This window comes from Bactrocera neohumeralis, unplaced genomic scaffold, assembly GCF_024586455.1.
Source record: "Bactrocera neohumeralis isolate Rockhampton unplaced genomic scaffold, APGP_CSIRO_Bneo_wtdbg2-racon-allhic-juicebox.fasta_v2 cluster11, whole genome shotgun sequence".
Classification (NCBI taxonomy): Eukaryota; Metazoa; Arthropoda; class Insecta; order Diptera; family Tephritidae; genus Bactrocera; species Bactrocera neohumeralis.
In genome coordinates this window covers 10,199,203-10,223,825 of record NW_026089624.1, presented here as the reverse complement: position 1 = coordinate 10,223,825, position 24,623 = coordinate 10,199,203, and the positions used below count along the sequence as shown (strand labels likewise).

At 37.5% G+C, this 24,623-nt stretch overlaps 1 long non-coding RNA gene and 1 pseudogene across 1 annotated transcript; one reads left to right on the top strand and one right to left on the bottom strand.

Moving 5' to 3' along the window:
• Positions 1-518: 518 nt before the first annotated feature.
• On the top strand, positions 519-22,093 carry LOC126765828 (uncharacterized). Its single transcript, XR_007668622.1, has 2 exons — positions 519-710; positions 21,404-22,093. It is a non-coding gene; the product is annotated as an uncharacterized LOC126765828 (long non-coding RNA).
• Positions 22,094-23,205: 1,112 nt separating this feature from the next.
• The window catches only part of LOC126765887 (isoleucine--tRNA ligase, cytoplasmic-like), a 39,094-nt pseudogene continuing 37,676 nt past the window's right edge, over positions 23,206-24,623 (bottom strand).

The window sequence follows — 24,623 nt, the reverse complement described above, 5'->3', positions numbered from 1 at the left end:
CTCTAGATTTCCTGTCGTGTAGTGTTGCTAAAACCAGCAACGCCTTTGTGGGCCTCCAATTGAGGCTTATACCCGCCAGGGACATTCCGAAGAGACCTCGTGCTCGCATTTGGCTACCCCATCTAGAGGAGCCAGACTCCTGAGGTGCATTAAGCTGCAGAACAAATCTATACCTGATATAGATGACGACGACCACACGGAAGAGGTCGACGACGCCAGCCAGTTGCTAAGAATGTGGGCATCGAAGAAACCCGAGATGCCCAATAACTTAAGATGCTTGCAGATAAACCTGCACCACTCGAAGGGTGCTACAGTGAATCTGACAACCCTCATGAACGAGGGGGGCATAGACATCAGCCTAGCACAGAACCCTTGGGTCAACGAAGACACCACTTAAGGGTTAAACAGCAGCAACTATAACCTTTTTTACACGCGGAACAAAAGTAAACCTAGGACATGCATTCTTATCAATAGAAGTATAAATGCATTTCTTTTTCTTCATTACAGCACAGCAGATATCACAGTGGTAAAGGTGGAACAGAAGGAAAAGCCCTTCTTCTTGGTCTCGGCCCACTTGGCCCATGACGAAGACATACCACCGGCCCCGCTCACCAGACTAGTAGAGGAGAACAGGAAGGAAGATGTCCTAATAGGGTGTGATGCAAACGCAAGGCACACCGTATGGGGTAGCTCCAGTATAAACACCAGAGGTGAGTCACTCTTGCAGTATATTTTGAATAGTAATCTAAGTATTTGCAACAAGGGCGATAAGCCAACTTTTATTTTCCCAAGCTCGGATAAGTTTCCGGGGTGGGAGGAAGTGCTTGACCTCACGCTATCAACAGACACAGACAGTCTCGTTGTGGATAACTGGAGGGTATCCGATGAGCCTTCCATGTCGGATCACTCCTGGATACTTTTCAGCATCCGCGAGAAGTACAGTGCGCTCTCTTACCGGAACCCTAGAAGAACGGCTTGGGGAAAATTTACTAGTATAGCAACAAAATGCCTTGAAAAGGGAGGCAATAAGAGCATCAGAAATCCTGAGGAATTAGATTTAGAAGTAGAGAAGTTGGAAAAAATCCTAACCACAACTTTTAATAAATCTACTCCGCTAACAGTTTTGAAAAAGAGAAAGTCTCTTCCTTGGTGGAACAGTAAACTCAAGAATTTGAGAACACAACTAAGGAAGGCTTTCAATGAGAGTTTTAGAACCAAAATCTGGCAGCCATATAAAGACAGTATGAAAGAATACAAAAAAGCAGTCAGGAAAGCTAAAAGTCCTGGCGATCTTTCTGTACATCGATAGAAAGTTGCACAGAAGCCGCCAGGCTGAGTAAAATGCTATCCAAAGATCATATTAATACTGCCTACATAAGGGCGGAGGGAAGTGATTGGACCTCCTCGGCAAAAGAGTCTCTGCAGGTACTTATCACAACGCACTTCCCCGGGAGTCAGCAAATACCTTCAACGAGGGTTCAACCAGAACCAGAATCAAATACGCCATAAATAGTTTTGCACCATATAAAGCGGCAGGTCCTGACGGGATTATGCCCATAATGCTGCAAAAACTGGTAGAACCAATGGTTCTAAGGCTAGAAAATATATACAAAGCAAGCATACAACTATCTTACATCCCAAGAAGTTGGAAAAGAAAGTAAAGTTTTCCTCCCAAAACCAGGCAGAAGAACACACGAGAATGCCAGATTTTAGACCTATAAGCTCACTTCCTTTATGCTGAAGGTACTAGAAAGGCTAATAGATTACACGTAAGAACAATAATGGCGGAAAAGTTATCGGAGTCCCAACATGCGTACATGAAGGGCCGATCAACCGAAACTGCCCTTCACGAGGTGATAAGTGTAATTGAAAAATCACTACATCACAAACAATACACCATGGCTGCATTTCTAGACATAGAGGGCGCCTTCAACAACATAGAAGTAAATGCGATAATTAATTCTCTGGCACATGGTGGGATAGACGACACTGTGTGCAGATGGATACTATCGATGCTTGAGAATAGGAAAATTATAGCTTCAAACGGCGCTGCAACACAAACAAGCTATGTGAGTAGAAGAACGCCTCAAGGGGGGGTCCTCTCTCCGCTTCTATGGGTTGCAGCGCTGAACGAAATACTACTCCAACTAAACGGTGGAGGAGTGAAAGCAGTAGCGTATGCAGACGATATAGTGTTGTTGGTCTCAGGCATGTTTCCTTCAACAGTCAGCGAGATTATGGAAAGAGCACTTCGTAGGTTAAACCTATGGGCTAAAAACAATGGTCTAGGAGTTAACCCGAACAAAACAGAATTGATGCTATTCACTAGCAGAACCAAAATCCCTCAGTTTCAACTTCCGGTACTAAACGGTACTACACTCACTCTATCCCCCACAGCTAAATACTTGGGGGTGGAGATTGACACCAAACTGTCCTGGAAAATAAATATAGAAAAAAGAATAAACAAAGCATACATGGCCTACTATACTTGTAAGAAAATCGTCAACAAGAATTGGGGCCTTAAACCAAGTATAATCATGTGGATGTATACGGCTGTCATAAGACCTATACTTACATATGGAGCTCTGGTATGAGCAGCATGTGCGGGTGTTACGGGTGCAATCAGGTCATGTCCGACTGATGCGCTCAATGTGATCCTGCATCAACTACCAATGGACATTTTTATTCACAAAACAGCAGCTATTGCGGCGATAAGAATAAAAGAATTGGGAGGTTGGAATCAGCAGAACTACGGACATAGTGTAATTTTAAAGAAGTTCACTATTAATAAATCAGACTACATTCTCCCAAAGCTGGATTTCAATAGACACTTCCAGGTGAGGATACCATCTAGACGAGAATGGAGAAGAGATTCAATGGTAGAGGAAGATACCACCTCAATCTATACCGACGGGTCCAAAATGGACTGTGGAGTAGGCACGGGGGTATTCTCCGCTGATCTAGGCATATCTCTCTCTATACGTCTACCGAACTCGGCTAGCATCTTCCAAGCAGAAGTACTAGGCATAGAAAAAGCCTGCGAAGTTCTATTAGAAAACCACGGGAATATACATAAAGCAACTATATTTACGGACAGCCAGGCAGCCCTCCTGGCATTGTCTTCACCCATGACAAATTCCAGTACAGTTCACAACTGCAAGAGAGCACTAAGCTCAATAAAAGACAAGTTCCAGCTAAACTTGATCTGGGTTCCCGGCCACAGGAACATTTTCGGTAACGAAAAAGCAGACGAGTTGGCAAAGGCAGGAGCTTTCCTCAATGAATCCATGGCGGAGCTAATACCAAGCCCGCTAGGATCGATAAAAGGAGAGATCAATAGACGATCTCAGCAAATTGCAAACAACAGGTGGAAAAACATTATAAAATGCGTCATAACTAAACAATTATGGCCGACATATGACAGGAAAAGAACCAATGACTTATTAAATAGGTCAAGAAAAAGTATTTACAGAATAACAGCTACCACAACAGGGCACTGGCCATTTGGGGAACATGCGTCCAAAATGGGATTGCCCTACAACGACATCTGCCGTGGCTGCGGAGTAGCAGGGAACAAGGAAACAATCTTCCACTTTCTCTGCGAATGCCCAGCTCTAGCACAGATCCGACACAAAACACTCGGAATCCACCAAGCACCAAACCTTGAATGGATTTCCACCAAAAGCATATCGGACATAAGTAGTTTCATCGAAACCTCAAAATGGTTTAAGAGAGAAGGTGAAACGTAATAGCAGATACAGGAGGTTCTACGAGTAGTGTATCAAAATGGCACATCAAGTGCTAATTGAGCCCGATAGGGCTGCACTCCTACCTACCTACCTACCATATTTTTGCTACAATGAGATACAATCAGCATCCTACATACTGACAAAATATCCCAGGGTTTCGTTAAGGCACCTCAGATATCATCACCAATCATATGGAGTAAGATCAGCCGAATGATCGAAAATCATGATATTAGTTATAAGGAGGCTAGGACAATTTTTCGCCCAATTTTATCCATTTTATGGACATAGATACACTGTAATGAGCAAACGCAACTTCATTGAGATAACCCACATATTGGCCGGAATATGCAGTATAAAATCATCCGAATCATCGAAAATCTTGGTTTTAGATATGTGGGAGCTAACGGCCCGTTTCAGCCCATCTTGCGACATTCAGACACACTATTATCAGAGAAGGAACCTCTGAGTTTCAAATATAGATCTCACACACTGACCGATCATTTCGATGGAAATTCCCAAGCACCCGGCCCCTTTTAAGTCTTCTTAAACCATTTTGGGTGCATAATTTTGTGTCTCTTCCGCTTTTACCTTTATGTCAACAGAGAATTTTACATACGCACGTCAACAGACAGCATACCCGGGTAAACCATACATTTTGTATGAAGATTATTGTAGCGTAAGGTGAAAAGGAGCTTCGCTTCACATTTTTACATGTTTGCAGTTACATTTTTAATTTCAAAGTGAATAGTAAAGATTGTGTTGTGCAAAAATAATTACAAAATGGCAGATGGAGATTGGTTAGAGCCTGAATTTGAATATGAATCTCATGAAAATATCTGGGAGAGAAGAGAGGAGTATGGGTGTCCAGATAGCGATGAAGAGCCGATGACATTTGAAAATGAAAACGACAATGAACCTGTTATAAATTCAGCTGACTCTGATGTGGAAGAGTGCAGTGATCAGACAATTTCAGTGGCACACAACCACAAAACACCAGAGTAAGAGCGCACAACGTGCTAAGATCTGGAGTGAACGAGCCAAGTCGCCTAACTGATGGTAAAACTATAATGGAAACGAAGCTAATAATGACAAACGAAATGTGTGACGTAAATGATAAAAGAATGCAACCCAATATCAGAACGACGTGTTTGGAAAGCAGTAACAGAAACAGAATTCGACGCATATTTGGGATTGTTGCTGCTTGATGGCGTTACTCACTCTGGCTACGTTCACACAAAAGATTTGTGGAAGACAACTGCACATCAACTGTTTCGAGCTTCAATGAGCGCCAGACGATTTTGGGAAATAAGTCGTTTCATCCGTTATAATGGAATCACGCGAGTGCATCGCAAACAATATGACAAAGCGGCTACCATATCTGACATATTTGTGATGCTGAATAGCAATTTACGAAAATATCCATTGCAAAAGGGCGCCAACCAGAATCCACCATATTTGCAATCAGTGAGAGCGTTGCCATGTGCTCATACGTTCCTAAAAAGAACAAAGCTGTTGTGCTTCTATCTACAATGCACTATGATACGCAAATTGTTGGTCCTAGACGTAAACCAGCTATGATAATGGATTACAACAAGTACAAAGGTGGTGGTGACAATGTGGACAAATGCCTTGCTGAGTATTCCACCAAACGGCGTACAAATAGATGGCCTTTGGCGTTTTTTTATAATATTCTGGATGTCGCAGCCTTTGCCGCATATATTATTTACATGGAGAAAAATCCACACATGAAGGTGTCAACAGCACGGCGCAGGGAATTTCTGCACAATCTCAGCGAGCAACTGGCCCGTGCGGAGGTAGATGTCAGGTGCACCAATCCGTAAATATCTAAAATTTTCTCAACGCGCAACGCAATAGAAGCTATAACTGGTGCACCTTTGCGACTGGCAACGGCACCACCAGATGCAGAGGAGCGGGACAACACTGGTCGACTAAGGTTGAAGGGTTCCTGCTACTTATGTCTCAGAAGACGCCAGACTCGAAAAGCATGCTCCTTCTGCGGCAAGCCCATTTGTTCAGAGCACTCAAAGGGTATGCCGCGCTGCCTGAATTGCCCATAAATAGTAATAAAATTATTTTAATTTTCAATTTTTTTCAATTTATTGTCAAATTAAATAATATTATTATTAATAAATTAAATAAAAATTAATGAATTTCAAAAACAATGCATTTTTTCGCTTTTTCAGTATTGTTGCTTTAAAATTCAATGTGTTACCCGGGTATGCTCTCTGTTGACGTAAGGATTAGTTGTTAGTTTTTGGTCATATCTCAGTTCCAGGTGGTCCAGTCCGGCTCAGATTTAACCACAAAACGTAAAACCCTTCAGACTAGGCAATCATGAAATTTCAAGTTGATCGGACTTACGGATCCAGAGATATGGCACTTTAAAGGCAAAACAGTTACCCGGGTAACGCTCTGTTGACATAAAGGTTTAGTTATTGATTAATCGCTATTTTAATAGTTTTTAACAGTACCGTTATATGAGGAGTGGACGGGGTTATCATCTGATTTTATAAATTTTTACAGTGCCGGTTGGATTGTTTAAGGGATTTGTTTGGAGTGAATTTGGTTCGTTAGTATGGATGCTTTGGAAGTTATTTACATTAGTCCTATTAGACGGCATGACCTCTCCCATTTTTTTAAACGTTTTGCCAATTCGTGCCCCTAATTAAAACAGCCACAGTTCTATATGTCAAATTACAGTTCGGTATCTGAATTTAGTGCTTCGTTATGGCGTTTTATAAAAGTTTTCGTTTAATGGCGTTGACAGTGGTCCGATTACGCTCATGTACGACCTCGAGTTCCATTTTTTGTCTAGAAGCTCATGTAATAAGTTTCATTACGATATCTCAACTTTTATTCAAGTTGAAGTGTGCACAGCAAACGGACAAATGGACAGACGGATAAACAGACAAACAGACAGCGGGATTTCACTCGTCTCATCATTTTGACCGCATATACACATTAATATACTTTTTTCAATAGACTGTTTGACAGATTACACGTTAGTCATTTCAAGCTCTCATGCTAGTTTTGTTCAGTATTTTTTGGCATTTCATCATGGAAAAACTTACGCCTATACATTGTTTACAATTTGTCAACTTTGTGACGAAAGTTCACGTTATGCAATGAATGTGTTTCGCGGACTTCGTTCAACTTATGGTTAACATAATCGGCTCAGATGAGAGTGTACTATGCGCAACATCATCACTCATCTTGAGACTCAGCATTCATTATTGGAAAATATTTGACCGTATAGATCACATCCAGTACGAAGTGACGAAAACATAGCAACCGTAGCTGAGAGCGTACTCGAAGACAGTGGAGGGTCGATTCTGCGCTGTTCGCACTCGGACAGAAGTATCAAACGACTTAACGCATTTTACGTCGAGATCTTACATTGAAAGCGTACAAAACACATCTTGTACAAGAACTGAATCCGCTCGACCTTTTCAAATGACATCGCTTCGACATCCAAACTGCTGAATGGCAGTGAAAGTAAAACGCCAGATGACTATGGAACAGACGTTCCATTGGCGACCATGAAGAATTTCGAATATCAATTACCCGCCTGAAGAACAACAATACGGCCTAGAAAATCACAACTTATTAAATATTTACCATGCGCCAAATCTTGGAAAAAACCCGTGAAAAGGGGACCGTCTTTCACCACCTCTTCATCGATTTTAAAGCTGCTTCTGATAGCACGAAAAGAAGCTACTTTTATGCCGCGATGTTTGAATTTAATATCCCGGAAAAACTAATACGGCTGTCCATACTCACGTTGAGCAATACCAAATTTCCGTTAGGAACGGGAAGGACCTCTCTGAGCTATTCGATACCAAGTGAGGCTTCAGACAAGCCGAGTCCATTTCGTGCGGCTTAGTCAATCTGCTCTTGGAGAAAATATTTCGAGCTGCAGAACTAAATAGGGAAGGCACTATCCTCTGTAAAAGTGTACAACTGTACAGATAGACGATAACAACATTTGATGAGTCGACGATACGAGTTTTCGAGAGAAAGATTCTGCGGCAGATTTATTGTTTTCGAGCATTGGCCACGGAGAATACCGCATTCGATGGAACGATGAGCCGTATGAGATATATGACGACAATGACATAGTTCAGCGAATTAAAAGACAGCGGCTACACTGGATAGGTCATTCGTGGTCTAAGCTTAACGAGATTTTTCAGGACAATATTTTCTAGAGGTTAAAAGACTTGATAGTTTTGAGAACAGTAAAAATTTTAAATATATATCTGAAAATTGTATATCTCCACTAAAGCCAAATTAACCAAACTTGCTAAAAACAAGACCTTCTACACATCGTCCTTAACATATCACATTATGAAAATGGTCGAAATCGGATTACAATCCCGCCAATTCCCCATATATAAAAATATTAGATTTCATTTGATTATTTAACATTACAGTATTCTTCTATAAATGAGACACCAATTAAGTTACACGAAACATAACTTTGCAAATATAGTGCCTATAAGTCTGTGATGTAACAAAATTGTCGATATTAAACAGCCCCCCATATATCAAATATGTGGCCGACAGTGTATATGACTGACTTTTTACACAAAAAAATAGTCTAATTTGTCAGATATATTATTTCAAGTTAGGAAGAAATTTCTTTGGAAATGAAAATAATCGGGTCAATACTTTCCTTAGATATCATATATCTAATATAATAACTTTCAAACTTTCTGATGACCTTAAATTTTTCTAGATATCTTATATATTGGCCGATATAATCGTATACGATATAAGGCCGGCTGGTACAAAACTTTTTGCATAACTACCTTTTGCATCTGATGGCAATCAATATACATACATATGTAGGTACTATATCACGCAGGGGTGTCGTGAAATTTAAGGTAGGTTTTCTTAGTTGTCAGAATTGCAAACGAATTTTGGTTTTCAATGGTGTCACTGAATCTGATTATGATTTCGTCTTTAAGGTTGGTACGCAGCTCTCAAGGAATTGCTCAAGAAAAAAATACATTATTTCTCAAGTAATTTTGGCAGCTGGTTACGCATTGTGAATGATCTACATTAGAAGAGCAAGAGAATAAACAAAGAAGACAAACTTTGTGCGTAATATGTATGTGTGTATGTATATGGTATCATAAATATTTTCATTGAGATTTAAGAAATGTTGTTGATGATTGATAGGTTTTATACAACATTTCAAAATGGAATATACTTCATAATAATGATTTCAACTAATTTAGGATGAATTTGACGATTACTTCGAATTTCCTTCAAGAAACAATTGTTGATTTGATGTTTCTTCGCAAAACAAGGTTTGCCATATTCACATTTTACTGAAAAAAAGTATCAAAAATTGGTACTAGATTTCTTGAGAGCTGCGTACTAGCACAAGTAAGTTTGTCGCAGGGAAGTATCTTGACCGTTTCTTAAGCGTTTTTTTATATGAAGTTTTTACGTTTCTTGAGAGCTGCGTACTAAGCTTTACGAACATAAGCAAAACCGATATTAGAATTAGCTTTTTACTAATGTGGCAAAATTTGCCAATTGATAAATCTCGAAGCAATTCTATTAAAGTTTGCAAAGAGTTCCGCAATTTTATCTTTTATTTTATTGGATGAATAAAACATTGAAAACTTTAAGGACCGTTTTCTCAAAGTCTTGTTGTCAGCCATTTATCAGTTAACTTCTGGTTAAAATAGTGATTTAAAGGAAACCAATGGTGATTCTAATTACACTTCAACTGAAACGTACCACTGAGAGAGATGAGTCGATGGTTCTGGTGTAACCGAGCCTTTTACGGTATACTCTTGCAACTTGTAAGAATCAAAGCCAGCGAAATTTCTTACGGTGCTGGCAAAACTTTGTATTAAACAAGTAAGGAAGGGCTAAGTTCGGGTGTCACCGAACATTTTATACTCTCGCATGATAAAGTGATAATCGAGATTTCATTATCCGTCATTTACATATTTTTCAAATACCGTATTTGTGTAAAGTTTTATTCCGCTATCATCATTGGTTCCTAATGTATATATCATACAGAGAAGGCATGAGATGGAATTCAAAATAGCGTTATATTGGAAGAAGGCGTGGTTGTGAACCGATTTCACCCATATTTCGTAGATGTCATCAGGGTGTTAAGAAAATATTATGTACCGAATTTCACTGAAGTCGGTTGATAGTTTCTGAGATATGGTTTTTGGTCCATAAGTGGGCGACGCCACGCCCACTTTCAATTTAAAACAAGTAAGGAAGGGCTAAGTTCGGGTGTCACCGAACATTTTATACTCTCGCATGATATAGTGATAATCGAGATTTCATTATCCGTCATTTACATATTTTTCAAATACCGTATTTGTGTAAAGTTTTATTCCGCTATCATCATTGGGTCCTAATGTATATATTATACAGAGAAGGCATCAGATGGAATTCAAAATAGCGTTATATTGGAAGAAGGCGTGGTTGTGAACCGATTTCACCCATATTTTGTACATATCATCAGGGTGTTAAGAAAATATTACATACCGAATTTCATTGAAATCGGTGAAGTTGTTCCCGAGATATGGTTTTTAGTTCATAAGTGGGCGACGCCACACCCATTTTCAATTTTTAATAAAAGCCTGGGTGCAGCTTCCTTCTGCCATTTCTTCCGTAAAATTTAGTATTTCTGGCGTTTTTTGTTAGTCGGTTAACGCACTTTTAGTGATTTTCAACATAACCTTTGTATGGGAGGTGGGCGAGGTTATTATCCGATTTCTTCCATTTTTTTCCATTTTTGAACTGTATATGGAAATGCCTGAAGGAAACGACTCTATAGAATTTGGTTGACATAGCTATAGTAGTTTCCGAGATATGTACAAAAAACTTAGTAGAAGGGCGGGGCCACGCCCACTTTTCCAAAAAATTACGTCCTAATATGCCCCTCTCTAATGCGATCCTTTGTGCCAAATTTCACTTTAATATCTTTATTTATGGCTTAGTTATGACACTTTATAGGTTTTCGGTTTTCGCCATTTTGTGGGCGTGGCAGTGGGCCGATTTTGCCCATCTGCGAACTTAACCTTCTTATGAAGCCACAAAATACGTGTACCAAGTTTCATCATGATAACTCAATTTTTACTCAAGTTACAGCTTGCACGGACGGACGGACGGACAGACAGACCACCGGATTTCGACTCTACTTGTCACCCTGATCATTTTGGTATATATAACCCTATATCTGACTCTTTTAGTTTTAGGACTTACAAAGAACCGTTATGTGAACAAAACTATAATACTCTCCTTAGCAACTATGTTGCGAGAGTATAAAAATGTTGTGAAAGAATTAAAACTCCATTATTCGATGAAACCGTGAAAAAATTGCAATCAATTTTGGCATTTTCTAGACTTACCTGTATATTGAAGATCATTAACATAGACTTGTTTTATTGCCATATTTTAGTCCGCGTTAGCTAAATCTATATTAAAATCATCATGAAATGAGATACGTGAGAGATGAGATACCAAAATCTTTATAAGTCGTTTATTTCAGTTGGGTATTATGGGCTCCATTTTATCTACCATATTTTTCCTACAATGAGATGCAATTAGCATCCTACATACACAAAGCATCACCAATCATATGGAGTAAGAGCAGCCGAATGATCGAAAATCCTGATATTAGTTATAGGGAGGCTAGGACAATTTTTCGTCCAATTTTATCCATTTTATGGACATAGATACACTGTAATGAGCAAACGCAATTTCATTGAGATAACCCACATATTGGCCGATATATGCAGTATAAAATCATCCAAATCATCGAAAATCTTTGTTTTAGATATATGGGAGCTAACGGCCCGTTTCAGCCCATCTTGCGACATTCAGACACACTATTATCAGAGAAGGAACCTCTGAGTTTCAAATATAGATCTCACACACTGACCGATCATTTCGATGGAAATTCCCAAGCACCCGGCCCCTTTTGAGTCTTCTTAAACCATTTTGGGTGCATAATTTTGTGTCTCTTTTGCTTTTAGTTATTGATTAATCGCTATTTTAATAGTTTTTAACAGTACCGTTATATGAGGAGTGGACGGGGTTATCATCTGATTTTATAAATTTTTACAGTGCCGGTTGGAGTGTTTAAGGGATTTGTTTGGAGTGAATATGGTTCGTTAGTATGGATGCTATGGAATTTATTTACATTAATCCTATTAGACGGCATGACCTCTCTCATTTTTTAAACGTTTTGCCAATTGGTGCCCCTAATTAAAACAGCCACAGTTCTATATGTCAAATTACAGTTCCGTATCTGAATTTAGTGCTTCGTTATGGCGTTTTATAAAAGTTTTCGTTTAATGGCGTTGACAGTGGTCCGATTACGCTCATGTACGACCTCGAGTTCCATTTTTTGTCTAGAAGCTCATGTAATAAGTTTCATTACGATATCTCAACTTTTATTCAAGTTGAAGTGTGCACAGCAAACGGACAAATGGACAGACGGATAAACAGACAAACAGACAGCGGGATTTCACTCGTCTCATCATTTTGACCGCATATACACATTAATATACTTTTTTCAATAGACTGTTTGACAGATTACACGTTAGTCATTTCAAGCTCTCATGCTAGTTTTGTTCAGTATTTTTTGGCATTTCATCATGGAAAAACTTACGCCTATACATTGTTTACAATTTGTCAACTTTGTGACGAAAGTTCACGTTATGCAATGAATGTGTTTCGCGGACTTCGTTCAACTTATGGTTAACATAATCGGCTCAGATGAGAGTGTACTATGCGCAACATCATCACTCATCTTGAGACTCAGCATTCATTATTGGAAAATATTTGACCGTATAGATCACATCCAGTACGAAGTGACGAAAACATAGCAACCGTAGCTGAGAGCGTACTCGAAGACAGTGGAGGGTCGATTCTGCGCTGTTCGCACTCGGACAGAAGTATCAAACGACTTAACGCATTTTACGTCGAGATCTTACATTGAAAGCGTACAAAACACATCTTGTACAAGAACTGAATCCGCTCGACCTTTTCAAATGACATCGCTTCGACATCCAAACTGCTGAATGGCAGTGAAAGTAAAACGCCAGATGACTATGGAACAGACGTTCCATTGGCGACCATGAAGAATTTCGAATATCAATTACCCGCCTGAAGAACAACAATACGGCCTAGAAAATCACAACTTATTAAATATTTACCATGCGCCAAATCTTGGAAAAAACCCGTGAAAAGGGGACCGTCTTTCACCACCTCTTCATCGATTTTAAAGCTGCTTCTGATAGCACGAAAAGAAGCTACTTTTATGCCGCGATGTTTGAATTTAATATCCCGGAAAAACTAATACGGCTGTCCATACTCACGTTGAGCAATACCAAATTTCCGTTAGGAACGGGAAGGACCTCTCTGAGCTATTCGATACCAAGTGAGGCTTCAGACAAGCCGAGTCCATTTCGTGCGGCTTAGTCAATCTGCTCTTGGAGAAAATATTTCGAGCTGCAGAACTAAATAGGGAAGGCACTATCCTCTGTAAAAGTGTACAACTGTACAGCTAGACGATAACAACATCTGATGAGTCGACGATACGAGTTTTCGAGAGAAAGATTCTGCGGCAGATTTATTGTTTTCGAGCATTGGCCACGGAGAATACCGCATTCGATGGAACGATGAGCCGTATGAGATATATGACGACAATGACATAGTTCAGCGAATTAAAAGACAGCGGCTACACTGGATAGGTCATTCGTGGTCTAAGCTTAACGAGATTTTTCAGGACAATATTTTCTAGAGGTTAAAAGACTTGATAGTTTTGAGAACAGTAAAAATTTTAAATATATATCTGAAAATTGTATATCTCCACTAAAGCCAAATTAACCAAACTTGCTAAAAACAAGACCTTCTACACATCGTCCTTAACATATCACATTATGAAAATGGTCGAAATCGGATTACAATCCCGCCAATTCCCCATATATAAAAATATTAGATTTCATTTGATTATTTAACATTACAGTATTCTTCTATAAATGAGACACCAATTAAGTTACACGAAACATAACTTTGCAAATATAGTGCCTATAAGTCTGTGATGTAACAAAATTGTCGATATTAAACAGCCCCATATATCAAATATGTGGCCGACAGTGTATATGACTGACTTTTTACACAAAAAATAGTCTAATTTGTCAGATATATTATTTCAAGTTAGGAAGAAATTTCTTTGGAAATGAAAATAATCGGGTCAATACTTTCCTTAGATATCATATATCTAATATAATAACTTTCAAACTTTCTGATGACCTTAAATTTTTCTAGATATCTTATATATTGGCCGATATAATCGTATACGATATAAGGCCGGCTGGTACAAAACTTTTTGCATAACTACCTTTTGCATCTGATGGCAATCAATATACATACATATGTAGGTACTATATCACAGGGGTGTCGTGAAATTTAAGGTAGGTTTTCTTAGTTGTCAGAATTGCAAACGAATTTTGGTTTTCAATGGTGTCACTGAATCTGATTATGATTTCGTCTTTAAGGTTGGTACGCAGCTCTCAAGGAATTGCTCAAGAAAAAAATACATTATTTCTCAAGTAATTTTGGCAGCTGGTTACGCATTGTGAATGATCTACATTAGAAGAGCAAGAGAGAATAAACAAAGAAGACAAACTTTGTGCGTAATATGTATGTGTGTATGTATATGGTATCATAAATATTTTCATTGAGATTTAAGAAATGTTGTTGATGATTGATAGGTTTTATACAACATTTCAAAATGGAATATACTTCATAATAATGATTTCAACTAATTTAGGATGAATTTGACGATTACTTCGAATTTCCTTCAAGAAACAATTGTTGATTTGATGTTTCTTCGCAAAACAAGGTTTGCCATATTCACATTTTACTGAAAAAAAGTATCAAAAATTGGTACTAGATTTCTTGAGAGCTGCGTACTAGCACAAGTAAGTTTGTCGCAGGAAAGTATCTTGACCGTTTCTTAAGCGTTTTTTTATATGAAGTTTTTACGTTTCTTGAGAGCTGCGTACTAAGCTTTACGAACATAAGCAAAACCGATATTAGAATTAGCTTTTTACTAATGTGGCAAAATTTGCCAATTGATAAATCTCGAAGCAATTCTATTAAAGTTTGCAAAGAGTTCCGCAATTTTATCTTTTATTTTATTGGATGAATAAAACATTGAAAACTTTAAGGACCGTTTTCTCAAAGTCTTGTTGTCAGCCATTTATCAGTTAACTTCTGGTTAAAATAGTGATTTAAAGGAAACCAATGGTGATTCTAATTACACTTCAACTGAAACGTACCACTGAGAGAGATGAGTCGATGGTTCTGGTGTAACCGAGCCTTTTACGGTATACTCTTGCAACTTGTAAGAATCAAAGCCAGCGAAATTTCTTACGGTGCTGGCAAAACTTTGTATTAAACAAGTAAGGAAGGGCTAAGTTCGGGTGTCACCGAACATTTTATACTCTCGCATGATAAAGTGATAATCGAGATTTCATTATCCGTCATTTACATATTTTTCAAATACCGTATTTGTGTAAAGTTTTATTCCGCTATCATCATTGGTTCCTAATGTATATATCATACAGAGAAGGCATGAGATGGAATTCAAAATAGCGTTATATTGGAAGAAGGCGTGGTTGTGAACCGATTTCACCCATATTTCGTAGATGTCATCAGGGTGTTAAGAAAATATTATGTACCGAATTTCACTGAAGTCGGTTGATAGTTTCTGAGATATGGTTTTTGGTCCATAAGTGGGCGACGCCACGCCCACTTTCAATTTAAAACAAGTAAGGAAGGGCTAAGTTCGGGTGTCACCGAACATTTTATACTCTCGCATGATATAGTGATAATCGAGATTTCATTATCCGTCATTTACATATTTTTCAAATACCGTATTTGTGTAAAGTTTTATTCCGCTATCATCATTGGGTCCTAATGTATATATAATACAGAGAAGGCATCAGATGGAATTCAAAATAGCGTTATATTGGAAGAAGGCGTGGTTGTGAACCGATTTCACCCATATTTTGTACATATCATCAGGGTGTTAAGAAAATATTACATACCGAATTTCATTGAAATCGGTGAAGTTGTTCCCGAGATATGGTTTTTAGTCCATAAGTGGGCGACGCCACACCCATTTTCAATTTTTAAAAAAAGCCTGGGTGCAGCTTCCTTCTGCCATTTCTTCCGTAAAATTTAGTATTTCTGGCGTTTTTTGTTAGTCGGTTAACGCACTTTTAGTGATTTTCAACATAACCTTTGTATGGGAGGTGGGCGAGGTTATTTTCCATTTTTTTCCATTTTTGAACTGTATATGGAAATGCCTGAAGGAAACGACTCTATAGAATTTGGTTGACATAGCTATAGTAGTTTCCGAGATATGTACAAAAAACTTAGTAGAAGGGCGGGGCCACGCCCACTTTTCCAAAAAATTACGTCCTAATATGCCCCTCTCTAATGCGATCCTTTGTGCCAAATTTCTTTATTTATGGCTTAGTTATGACACTTTATAGGTTTTCGGTTTTCGCCATTTTGGGCGTGGCAGTGGGCCGATTTTTCCCATCTGCGAACTTAACCTTCTTATGAAGCCACAAAATACGTGTACCAAGTTTCATCATGATAACTCAATTTTTACTCAAGTTACAGCTTGCACGGACGGACGGACGGACAGACAGACCTCCGGATTTCGACTCTACTTGTCACCCTGATCATTTTGGTATATATAACCCTATATCTGACTCTTTTAGTTTTAGGACTTACAAAGAACCGTTATGTGAACAAAACTATAATACTCTCCTTAGCAACTTTGTTGCGAGAGTATAAAAATGTTGTGAAAGAATTAAAACTCCATTATTCGATGAAACCGTGAAAAAATTGCAATCAATTTTGGCATTTTCTAGACTTACCTGTATATTGAAGATCATTAACTTCGACTTGTTTTATTGCCATATTTTAGTCCGCGTTAGCTAAATCTATATTAAAATCATCATGAAATGAGATACGTGAGAGATGAGATACCAAAATCTTTATAAGTAGTTTATTTCAGTTGGGTATTATGGGCTCCATTTTATCTACCATATTTTTCCTACAATGAGATGCAATTAGCATCCTACATACACAAAGCATCACCAATCATATGGAGTAAGAGCAGCCGAATGATCGAAAATCCTGATATTAGTTATAGGGAGGCTAGGACAATTTTTCGTCCAATTTTATCCATTTTATGGACATAGATACACTGTAATGAGCAAACGCAATTTCATTGAGATAACCCACATATTGGCCGATATATGCAGTATAAAATCATCCAAATCATCGAAAATCTTTGTTTTAGATATATGGGAGCTAACGGCCCGTTTCAGCCCATCTTGCGACATTCAGACACACTATTATCAGAGAAGGAACCTCTGAGTTTCAAATATAGATCTCACACACTGACCGATCATTTCGATGGAAACTCCCAAGCACCCGGTCCCTTTTGAGTCTTCTTAAACCATTTTGGGTGCATAATTTTGTGTCTCTTTTGCTTTTAGTTATTGATTAATCGCTATTTTAATAGTTTTTAACAGTACCGTTATATGAGGAGTGGACGGGGTTATCATCTGATTTTATAAATTTTTACAGTGCCGGTTGGAGTGTTTAAGGGATTTGTTTGGAGTGAATATGGTTCGTTAGTATGGATGCTATGGAATTTATTTACATTAATCCTATTAGACGGCATGACCTCTCTCATTTTTTAAACGTTTTGCCAATTGGTGCCCCTAATTAAAACAGCCACAGTTCTATATGTCAAATTACAGTTCGGTATCTGAATTTAGTGCTTCGTTATGGCGTTTTATAAAAGTTTTCGTTTAATGGCGTTGACAGTGGTCCGATTACGCTCATGTACGACCTCGAGTTCCATTTTTTGTCTAGAAGCTCATGTAATAAGTTTCATTACGATATCTCAACTTTTATTCAAGTTGAAGTGTGCACAGCAAACGGACAAATGGACAGACGGATAAACAGACAAACAGACAGCGGGATTTCATTCGTCTCATCATTTTGACCGCATATACACATTAATATACTTTTTTCAATAGACTGTTTGACAGATTACACGTTAGTCATTTCAAGCTCTCATGCTAGTTTTGTTCAGTATTTTTTGGCATTTCATCATGGAAAAACTTACGCCTATACATTGTTTACAATTTGTCAACTTTGTGACGAAAGTTCACGTTATGCAATGAATGTGTTTCGCGGACTTCGTTCAACTTATGGTTAACATAATCGGCTCAGATGAGAGTGTACTTTGCGCAACATCATCACCCATCTTGAGACCCAGCATTCATTATTGGATAATATTTGACCGAATAGATCACATCCAGTACGAAGTGACGAAAACATAGCAACCGTAGCTGAGAGCGTACTCGAAGACAGTGGAGGGTCGATTCTGCGCTGTTCGCACTCGGACAGAAGTATCAAACGACTTAACGCATTTTATGTTGAGATCCTACATTGAAAGTGTACGAAATACATCTTGTACGAGAACTGAAGCCGCTCGACCTTCTCTAGCGACATTGCTTCGTTCTATTTTTTCTTGAAAAGTTTCAAGAAGAGTCAACGATTTTGCGCCAAATTCAGTGATGAGGCCAATTTCTGGTTCAATGGGTATGAAAACAAGCGAAATTGCTGCCTTTAGGGACGAAGGGTCTCATGAAGAGCAGCCGTTTCATCCAGAAAAAAAGCAACGGTTTAGTGTGGTTTATGGCATATTTCTTCAAAAATGATGCCTATAAGAAGATAACCGTCAATGGCGACTATTTGATGCCTGCAATTGAAGCTCGTGATCTCGCCGACATTTGGTTTCAAGAAGACAACGCCACTTCCTACACACCACATCAGTTAATGGATTTATTGAAAGAACAATTCATTGAGTAGATAATTTAAATTTTTGGGTCGGTCGATTTGCCATCAAGATCTTACTATACCACACCGTCCGTTAGACTTTTTTTTGTAGGTATATGTAAAGTTTATGGTCTATGCGGACGGCCCTGCTTCGATTCAGGCCTTGACACAGAACATCACGAGTGTCATTCGCCAGTTAGCAGTCGAAATGCTCGGACGAATCGTCGAACATAGGACTCAATGGATGGACCATCTGCGACCAACCAGCCGGCCAACATTTGTAAGAGAAAATCTTCAAAAACTAAATGCCAAAGAATATCTTTTGAATGATATTAAACATTCCCTATTAAATTTGTAGTTTCTGTAATTTTTCTATAAAAAAGTAGGGAACCTCGAAATGGACCACGCTTAATATTAAGAAATAATTCCACATTCATTGAAGATTACAATCATTACGTTAGAATATATTATTACCTTTGATACATATTTATAATCCTGTTCGCGCATCAATCCACCCGTCGCTTCCAAATATTTAAGGGTATTCCTTAAAGATCCACCAGTACATCCCTGATTCCCAAAAGTTACGCTGCAATCTACAATTTGCTGCGGACTGAAAAAAGTTTTTCTCTGTTTTAGTAAGGTTACTTTAACCTTTGGTAAATATTAAAAAAGAAAAAACAATAACTTCGGTTGCACCGAAATTGTAATTCCCTTCACAAACATAAAAAGGATTCCATAAAAGAACATGATATTGTCGATCAGTTTGTGTGACAGCTCTATGCTATAGTGGTCCTTAATTCGCCGTTCAGATAATGATCAGCTTCTATGGGATAAATGAGATCTGTGCAAAACTATAGATCGATAAAACAAAAACTGATAACTGACCAACTTGGCCAAATAGACTCAGCTAATCTTGCTGATCACTTAAATATGCATATTTATAGAGTCTCCGACGCTTCCTTCTGTTTACAATGTTAAGAGTATACTGGACAATTAAAGAAGTTCGGGTGTGGCAGAAATTGGAGCCTTGAAATTCGCAAAATTAAAGGCGTGAAAATATTTGTAGGTATCAGCGAAATTCTGGCACCAAGTCGGGCCCTTTTAAGTTTTCCAAACAGACGGAAAAAAATGCTGCGGACTAGTTAATGTGCCTGTTAATCATAATTTTGATCGTCCGTTTTCTGTACTTTCCCCTAATTGTTCTTGTCTCAAGGTCAACTATCCCAATTTTTCTAGTATTAGACCTAAATAAAATATTCGTACATTTTCTTCACGTTTGAGTTTTGATATTTTCGTTACTGTTGAGAAGTGTCTTAATTCTGGTTACTATGACAGTGAGTATTTCGACTCAAATTTCAATTTTGTATTGAGTTTGTATCAAAGAGTTCTGTTCATTGTTGTTTTCTACATCCTTTTGAATAGTTCTTTCTTGTTATATAAGATTCATGCAACTAATATTTCGCAGGTTTAAAATAAGTTGAGTCCGAATAATATTTGTATTCTTGGTGACTTTAATCTAAGAAATATTGTCTGGTTCAGTAATTCCTATAGTTCTGTCATTATTCTCTTCAATGTTTCGTCTTCTCACGAGCTATATCTCATTGATAGCCTGCTTAGCCTTAACCTGATTCAAATTAACTCTTATTCAAATAGTCTTCATCGGTTTCTTGACATAATTTTCTCAACGACAATTTAAACATTAGGTTCCTTGACGGTTTGTTGTCCATTACTCCATATAATAGTATATATTTGATATTTATCTTTTCGCTCCTGCCAAACCTATTGACGGATTAAGTTTTTAATTTGTTTTGTGTGGCATTATAAAATTCAACGATCTGCTTTTGAGTTTAAATGGGATGATTTATTTTCTGGATTACGTATTGTTTTTCAAAATTTAATAAATTCATTCAAAATTTTGTTGTCATAATATCCCCATTAAAAATATACAACAATGTACATATAACTGGAATATGTAAGTTGCTTGTGTGTACTAAGGACCTCAAAGGTTGAAAAATCTTCAAAATAAATAATACAGGAAGTTCTTTTTAACAAAAGTTCATGGTTTTGAAATCTAGAATGGGGTGTCGACCATTCCTTCCGTTTTATGCTATAATGATAAGTCGGCATGCACTCCTAGTGAAACTGCCAACTTTTCTCAAATCTAATTATGTACATCATGAGCTTGGAGCTACATCTACATTTTCTGCTAACAATTGTTCATTTTTAAATTTTGCTACACTGTGTCTTTAGTAGGATGATATTGCCAAGACTATTTGTGATATCAAGCCTTCTTTCAAAATTGATCTTGATTGGCTGCCGCCTGTGCTTATAAAAAATTGTCCTGCCTTTGCTTATCATCTGAAGCTTTTCTTCCATAAGTCTGTCAACAGGTGACCTTATTTCAGACTGGAAATTGACATTCGTTACCCCTAAAGACTAAAAAGAATGTATTATCCACACATAAGTATATTTTTAAACTCTCCACCATTTCCAAAATGTGCTCCGTTACAGATAAGAAATTATCCTGCAGGTAAATTAATCGTCATCGTCGTCAGGGTTTAACTTAGTTTTAGTGATAATTGAATGTTAGCTTTCTCCGCTGGATTTGAAGTGTTTATACAGATTTCTCTAAAGTCTTTCCTAACGTTCAACACAATATCATAATTAAAAAGTTATTCTTTTTAGGTTTGCACTCTGTCTTCTTGCAGGGGATCGAGTTCGGAAGATGAAAATAAACTTCAGTGTGACAATGATAGATAGTTTTTATGATTGGTGAATGATATCACAGCTTTCTCTGAATTTTTCGTAATTGTGGAAATCTCGTATGAGAAGGGACATAGCATCTTGCTTTCTAATTACAAGGTGCGTTTCAAAGTAAACAGGACTTTTTGAATCCAGCGCCCCTGGTGGCGCCATCTATATGTCAACTGGTGCTTTAGAATCTGCTATCTTTAACGATTGTCCAGTGAGAATTTCATGACATCGATTGGAACTCAAGTTATTGTGTCCGTATGTTTGTGTTATCGGGGCGAAAATAGGCTTCGAACAAAGTGCCAACATTAAATTTTGTTTCAAAATTGGTAAAAGAAAAATGGTTTATGGCGATGATTGCCTATCCCGTAGCAGAGTGCTCGAGTGGTTTCAACGTTTTCAAAGTGGTCGTAAGGACATAATTGACGATCAACATGTGGGCCAATCAAAATCCGTGGTCACCGGGAATTCCATCGAAACTGTGTGTGAATTCATCAAAAATCAGCCGAAATCATCATTGAAATTCATGGAAATGAAATTGAACATCTCCAAAACATCGATTTATTGCATTTTGACCGAACATTTGGGCTTACGAAAGGAGTGTGCACGGTTTGTTCCGCACAAATTGACTAACGACCAAAAATTGCTCAGAATCCAACATTCGAAGGACGATTATTTGACCAAAAATCACATTTTAACCATTAAACACTCCCAGTATTCACCTGATATGGCACCGTACGAGCTCTTCATTTTCGGAAAAATGCGCTTGCCCATGAAAGGAAAGCGTTATGCAGACGTAGAGGTCATTCAAAAACCTTGCACCGGTATACTGGCGGCCATTCCGACCAACGGGCTAAAACACTCGTTCGACATGCTTTTGGACCGTACAAAAAGGTGTGTTGAAGCAGAAGGAGACTATTTTGAATTAAATAAATTTTTTTTCAGAAAAATTCAATTGTTCTGTTTTATTTTAAAAGACGTGTTTACTTTGGAAACCACATTGTTCAATATTTCAAATTGCGTCCTTAAATGTGTTTTGGCAATCAAAGATCCTGGGGTAATATTTGACAACACATTTTCTTTCAATAATCATATATCTCAGGAGTTGACAAAATTTAAAAACAATTGACGAACTTACAATTTTGTTTACTTGTCTTATGAACGTTTTACATCTAATTTCAAAACTTTGAAGCTCACGATTTCAAAGCCGGTGCCTCATAACTTCATAACTGCACTAATTGTTTTGAAACTTCGAACACTTTTTCTATTTGTCATTAACGAGGCAACGTTGGACCATTTTTCTTTTGATATTATGAATTTTGCAATAACAAAAACACTAAAATCGCGTTTTTCCTTCAAGGTGTCCCCAAAAGTAAAAACTTAAATTTCGAAAAATCTACTTTGGCTAAGGAATTATCTAACGAAAAAATTTTAATTTTTGGATTTTAGATGATCCAGCACCGAATTATAGTATGTGGGTCACCATGCTCAAACTTTTGCCAAAAACCTTCCAGAGTATTTGTAGCCATTGGCGAATTTTTTAATATCTCTGAATGAAAATTTATTAGAATATTCTCCACATGTAATATTATAATGTCCGTGTTTAGATGACTTAAGCATCCACCCACTCTACCCGGGAAAAACTGGCGCACCCTAATAAGACAGCTTAGTTCACCACAGCTGAGAACACGACAACACAAGCCTATACACCAACAAGCTTATCAAAAAGGATGGACAACGAGAAAGCAGACACTTTCGCTTACACAATTCGTTCGACACGATCCGATTCCCCACTGCGCCGCGTAGACATTACTCTCGTTTTAACCTTACCGCCATATACCTCGCTGTTAGCAGCTTTCGTTACATACAAAATTCGCCAGAACTCTACGTGATTCAACAACACTTTCGCACTGGGATAATTTAAACACCGAAGTTCCAATTCTATTTCGATCTATTGAAAATTGTATCGTATTTTAAATTTATCAAACATTAAAGTTAATTGTACACAAAATTACTCGCGCATTTTCATTTGTATGTTTAATAGCGGGTGTAAGTGAGTTGTGCATACCCTACCCAATGGGATGTTAAACATGGTCCTTCGAGCCTTACCGAAAGGCACCTTCGGATTTTAACTAAACAAAAATTTATAAAAAGACCGTGGAGAAAAACAAAAGTGCAATAAGTGCAGTGACATAAAACAAAAAGATTATGTTTACATAAATACGTACATACACATATAACAAACAAACAAAAAACAACCAAATCAAAAGACCACATCACAACAAGAAGAAAATTAACTTCGTTTCAACAAACAAAAACAAACGTGTCGCGAAACTCTCAAACGAAAAATGAAAAACAAAAATCCACACATTCGGGCGCGTTAAAAAAAAAAAAAACAAATTAAAAGAAATAAATAAAACGGGCGCGAAACTAAAACTATATAAAATAAAAACAACAATTTAAAACGGGAGCAACACAACACAGCTGGACATCGCAGAGACCTGCATACACCAACGAGAGATAATTGCACGAAAACAACAAGAAGGTAGCTGAAGCAGAGAAAGAGAGACAAACGCAGAAGGCAGCATAAATACATACAAAAAAAGCTCCTGAAGGAACAAAGTGAGCGTATTCAATCTAATTTTATATAATTTGTAATATGCATATATGTATAAAACAACAAACTGATTTACATATACGTACTATTATAAAATCGGTAATCAAAATCCGTTTTAACATCACTATTAAACGGTTGCCAAACTTATAAGGTCCAAATTTAATCTACGGGAAAAACCTATAAAAGTTTGGTATAAAGATACATTTATCTAAATTTTTAAAAATTTAAATAAACAAATTTTCAAATGCCTATATGTTAAGCTAATTTTGGTTTATTCAAACACAATCTCTTAACAAAAAACAAAGCAGCCAATATTCAAGCATTCACATGCGAAAAATTTCCGGCAGCCCCTTATGCTTGATAAAGCAATGAGCACGACTGCATACAGTAAAAAAGCAAAGGCAGAAATATTTGCAAACATAAAACAGAGACAAAAACACCAAGAAAACTAATAACTATATTTATATACATATATGCATATATGGAAACAGATATTCATTATATTATTCATTATAAATATATCATACATATGTATGTATAACGTTAAGCGCAAAATCTCT